This window comes from Ascaphus truei, chromosome 1, assembly GCF_040206685.1.
Source record: "Ascaphus truei isolate aAscTru1 chromosome 1, aAscTru1.hap1, whole genome shotgun sequence".
NCBI classification, from domain to species: Eukaryota; Metazoa; Chordata; class Amphibia; order Anura; family Ascaphidae; genus Ascaphus; species Ascaphus truei.
Genome location: NC_134483.1, coordinates 457,552,478 through 457,558,088, shown reverse-complemented (window position 1 = coordinate 457,558,088; position 5,611 = coordinate 457,552,478). Strand labels below are relative to the sequence as shown.

Genomic DNA, 5,611 nt, shown 5'->3' with positions numbered 1-5,611 from the left:
GCAATATGAATACAGACAGTCCTAATAACAAACACTTCAATGTTTTAGTTTAAAGTAGCTACATTATATTGATCCTGGTCACCTGATGATTTATCATGCAGCATGTTGTAATACATTTTACAATTGTTGAACAAGACAGCCCTTCATTTCATAGAATTATATGGTCGAGTGAGATTTCTAAACCTCACATGTTTCTTCTATATGTATGTTTGCTGTCAAATATACACATTAACTTCCTGATGCAATGCGTTCTGGTCATAGTCTGGCGGCCTCTATTTACTAAGCTGAACTACTCCATAAAACACATGGCAGTAGCAGAAGACATCTCACCGCGTATTCATGTGAATAGGCTTTAGGGTTTTTTCCCCCACTCTGGTTGGTGTATTATGCAATAGCAATAGATTAAATATAACTATAGTGCACATGCATCAGGTGCCGGTACAGGTTATAGCACCCAACTCCTATTGACTTGAATGGGAGTTAACGCTGGAACTGGTGCAGTAACCGTACTGGTGCTTGATGCATGTACCCGAACTTCAGCTGATCACGTATATGGGAATCCTCTCACAAAACACACATTTTGAAAAATAAATGATCTAATTTCAACGTAATTTTGCCGTAGAGAAGGTTTTTTATATAGTCTACTGTGACCGTATAAAGGATTTGTCTACAATCTTAGGCGATCAAACATATTTGGAAAATACAGAAAATAGGCCTTGCCAACCAGCCGCCTACAGAATTTTAATCTAAATTGAAAGAAAACTAGAAATAAACAAGAAAGCAACAAATTAATCATTAACCCTTTCCGGTCCAATGTCGGAATATATCCGACAAAATATTTTGCCACTTGCGGTCCAATGTCAGATCGGGAGGAGGGAAGATGTGGAGTGAGGCGCCGGCAGCAGCACACGTCCCCCGCATTCTCCAGGGCGTGAGATAATGTGCCATATTTACTAAGCCGTGTTATCCCTTAAGACAGGGGGGCACAAACTGGGAGGGGGCAGGCAGTCATAGAGGTCGCCGGGGCCAAGTAGGGGGGGGGGGGGCGCGAGCAACAGAGGACAGTAGGCAGGGGTGCGCAATCTTAAGATACCTCCAAGTGAATGGGCTATGAAGTTTATTCCAGCTCCGAACGCTTTCTTATGGCATAGCCACGCTACCAGTGATAAAAGCAACGTGGTTCAGATTAGTACAAAAAAGAAGAAGAAGCCTCGGGATTGCTGCTGCCTGAGGTTGGATTTTAAGCACTGATGTGTCTTTCTAACACTCAGAAGGACTTATTAATTAAATGGCAATGGAAGTCAAGGTGAGTTTCCGTGTGAAAGTGCCCCCAATTGGCACTATCTCAGTTTAACGACTAACCTCTACAGGATACACACTCCTTAGTGTCTGGATTACATATCATTATTTTCCCCAAATTGTATAGTTACAAAGTAGATGAGGTTGAAAAAAGACATACGTCTATCAAGTTCAACCTATGCTAAATTTAGACAACAGATACTTTATCCTAAATCTATACTTCCTTATTGATCCAGAGGAAGGCAAACAAAAAACCCCAGTGCCATACCATCCAATGATATCTCATAAGGGGAAAAATAAATTCATTCCAGACTCCAAGAATTGGCAATCGGATTAATCCCTGGATCAACATCCTTCCCATGTATACTTATTTGGTATATCCCTGTATACCTTTCCTTTCTAAAAAGATGTCCAACCTTTTTTTGAACAAATCTATTGTATCTACCATCACAGTCTCCATGGGTAATGAATTCCACATTGTAACTGCCCTTACTGTAAAGAACCCTTTCCTTTGTTGCTGGTGCAATCTCCTTTCCTCTAACCTAAAATGATGCCCCGAGTCCTTTGTACTGCCCTTTGGATAAATAGTTATTTTAAAAGCTCCTTGTACTGTCCCCGAATATATTTGTATATAGTTATCATATCCCCTCTTAGACGCCTCTTTTCTAATGTAAATGAATCTAATTTAGCTAGCCTCTCCTCATAAGTTAGATTGTCCATCCCCTTTATTAATTTGGTGGCTCTTCTCTGCACTCTCTCTTGTCCATATTGTCTTTTCTAAGGAGTGGTGCCCAAAATTGTGCTCCATATTCAAGGTGTGGTCTTACTAATTCTTTGTAAAGGGGCATAATTATGTTTACTTCCTTTCCATCAATTGTCCCTTTAATGCAAGATAAGATCTTGTTTGCCTTTGCAGTTACTGCATGACTTTGGGCACTATTGCTAAGCCTGCTGTCTACAAGCACTCCTAAATCCTTCTCCATCAAGGATTCCACCAATTTATCCCCATTTAATTTGTAAGTCGCCTTTTTATTCTTGCTTCCCAAATGCATAACCTTACATTTATCTGTATTAAACCTCATCTGCCATTTACCTGCCCACGTTTCCAGTCTCTCCAAGTCCTTCTGGAGAGGAATTACATCCTGCTCTGATTCTATTACCTTACACAATTTAGTATCATCAGCAAAGATAGAGACTTTGCTCTCGATGCCAACCTCAAGGTCATTAATAAAAAAGTTAAAAAGCAAGGGTCCCAGTACCGATCCCTGAGGTACTCCACTCACGACCTTAGCCCAACCTGAAAAAGTTCCATTTATGACAACCCTCTGTTGTCTATCCTTCAACCAGTTTTCAATCCAGGTGCATATATTTTTACTGAGTCCAATTTGCTTTATTTTGTACACCAACCTCTTGTGTGGAACCGTATCAAAAGCCTTTGCAAAATCTAAGTCGACCACATCAACTGCATTACCCTGGTCTAAATTCCTACTTACCTCCTCAAAGAAACAAATAATGTTAGTTTGGTATGATTTATCCTTCATAAATCCATGCTGACTATTACTAATGATTTTGTTTTCCATTAGGTATTCCTGAATATTCTCCCGTATTAAACCTTCAAGTAGTTTCCCCACTATTGAAGTCAGGCTTACAGGTCTGTAATTCCCCGGTTGTGATCTAGCTCCCTTTTTAAATATAGGCCTTAATAAATATCTGCTTTACGCCAATCATGTGGTACTGAGCCTGTGGAAATGGAGTCCATGAATATTAAATGTAATGGTTTGGCTATTACTGAATTTAACTCCTTGCGAACTCTTGGACGTATACCATCGAGGCCAGGTGCCTTATTTACTTATGAACACCTATGAACTTCTTCCTCAGTTAAACAATTGTTCCTTAATATAGAGGTTGTGGCTTTCTCCTGCGGCACTACTATTGAAATTGATTCTTCCCATGTAAACAGAAGTACCTCTGCTTCTTCCTGATCTCCAATAATCTGCCTGCCCATCTCACACTGAAAGGGTCCTATATTTTTTTTTCTAATTTTTTTTGTAATTAAGGTAAAGAACTTTTTGGGTTGATCTTACTTTCTATTGCAATCCTTTTTTCGTTATCCATTTTTGCTAATTTGATTGCCCTTTTGCAATTTTTGTTACATTCCTTATAATTCTGATACGATGCCTCCATCGCTTCTGACTTGCAGCATCTAAAAGCCTGGCTCTTCTTTTCAATTTCCTCCCCTACCTGTTTATTCAGCCACATTGGTTTTGACTTATTTCTTTTATACTTATTACCCAAGGGTATGAACTGATAAGTGTGCTTTTCTAGCAATGTTTTAAAGACTGCCCATTTATCTTCTACATTTTTCCTGCAAAAACATCATCCCAGTGTATTACTTGTAGATTAGTCCTCAATTTATTAAAATCTGCCGTTCTAAAGTTTAAGGTCTCTGTTGAACCCAAGTAATCTGCTTTTTGATCATTTATTTCAAATGAGACCATGTTATGATCACTGTTACCCAAATGTTCCAGGACTTGAATATTTGCTATTACTTCTACATTGTTTGATATCACCAAATCCAGTATTGCCCCTCTCCTGGTTGGTTCCTCAATAATTTGGGTCATATAATTGTCTTTAAGCACCCCCAAAAAACTGTTTTCTTTTGTTGTAATGCTAATCTCATTTCCCCAGTCTATGTCTGGATAATTAAAATTGCCCATTATGCAAACATTACCTAGTTTTGATGCCTTCTCCATTTGCAAAAGTATTTTAGCTTCCTCAATCTCACAGATATTTGGTGGTTTATAGCATATCCCTACAAACATTTTCGTTATACTTTTACCTCCACTGCTAATTTCTATCCACAAGGTCTCTACATTTTCATCATTCCCTTCATAAACATCATCCCTTATAATAGGTTTTAGATCTGGTTTAACATACAGTATAAACATAATCCACCTCCCCTTCTATTTGCTTGATCCTTCCGAAAAAAGGAATAACCTCTAAATTAACTGTCCAGTTATGAGTTTCATCCCACCATGTTTCAGTAATGCCTATGATATCATACTGCTCCCTTGCAGCTATTAATTCAAGCTCCCCCATTTTATCTGTCAGACTTCTTGTATTAGCAAGCATGCATTTAAGTTTTGTTTTTTCAGCCTGTACTAATATCTTATCTTCTCCTTCCTTTCTGCGCCAATATATATATATAATATATATTCAATATACAGGCATACCCCGTTTTAAGTACACCCGTTTTACGTACACTCGCAAGTACGTACATTTTTTTAAAATTGCACCTTAGCCCTTGTGTACGTATGCGTGCTTCGTGAGAACGGACACCAGGGGGCGGCGTGCGTGTGCTGCGGTGGTGTGCCCTCTCTTCCTCTCCCCGGCTCTTCCTTTACACGGCTCCCCCAGCTCTTCCGTTCCCCGGCTCATCCTCTCCCCGGCTCTTCCAATCACCCCCCTGTCCCCGGCTCTTCCGATCACCCCCCCTCTCCCCGGCTCTTCCAATCACCCCCCCCCCGGTTCTTCCGATCACCTCCCTGGCTCTTCCGATCACCCCCCCCCGAGCCCGCTCAGAGCCACGCTCTGGCGTGCGCGTGCCGCCGCTTACTGCCATGCTTCCGCCACCTGCACGCTGCTTGAGGTAGGGGAAGAAAGGGAGGAGGGACATGCAGGGTGGTGTGTGATGTGAGGGACATGGGGGGGGGTGATGTGAGGGACATGGGGGGGTGATGTGAGCGACATGGGGGGGTAATGTGAGGGACATGGGGGGGGTGATGTGAGGGACATGGGGGGGTTGATGTGAGGGACATGGGGGGTGATGTGAAGGACATGGGGGAGGGTGATGTGAGGGACATGCAGGGGGGGATGTGAGGGACATGCAGGTGGGGGGTGATGTGAGGGACGTGGGGGGGATGTGAGGGACATGCAGGGGTGATGTGAGGGACATGCAGGGGGGATGTGAGGGACATGCAGGGGGGATGTGAGGGACATGCAGGGGGGTGATGTGAGGAACATGCAGGTGAGGGGTGATGTGAGGGACATGCAGGTGGGGGGTGATGTGAGGGACATGCAGGTGGGGGGTGATATGAGGGACATGCAGGGGGGATGTGAGGGACATGCAGGGGGGTATGTGAGGTACATGCAGGGGGTGATGTGAGGGACATGCAGGTGGGGGGTGATGTGAGGGACATGCAGGGGGGGGGGTGATATGAGTTAGATGCAGGAGAGGGTGATATGAGGGAGATGCAGGGGAGGGTGATATGAGGGAGATGTAGGGGAGGGTGATATGAGGGAGATGCAGGGG

The 5,611-nt window shown here is 42.9% G+C and overlaps 1 protein-coding gene across 1 annotated transcript in view; it reads right to left on the bottom strand.

Annotated features, from left to right (window-relative positions):
• Nucleotides 1–5,611, bottom strand: part of LOC142463207 (putative E3 ubiquitin-protein ligase HERC6) — a 101,785-nt gene that overhangs the window by 27,694 nt on the left and 68,480 nt on the right. The window lies entirely within an intron of this gene.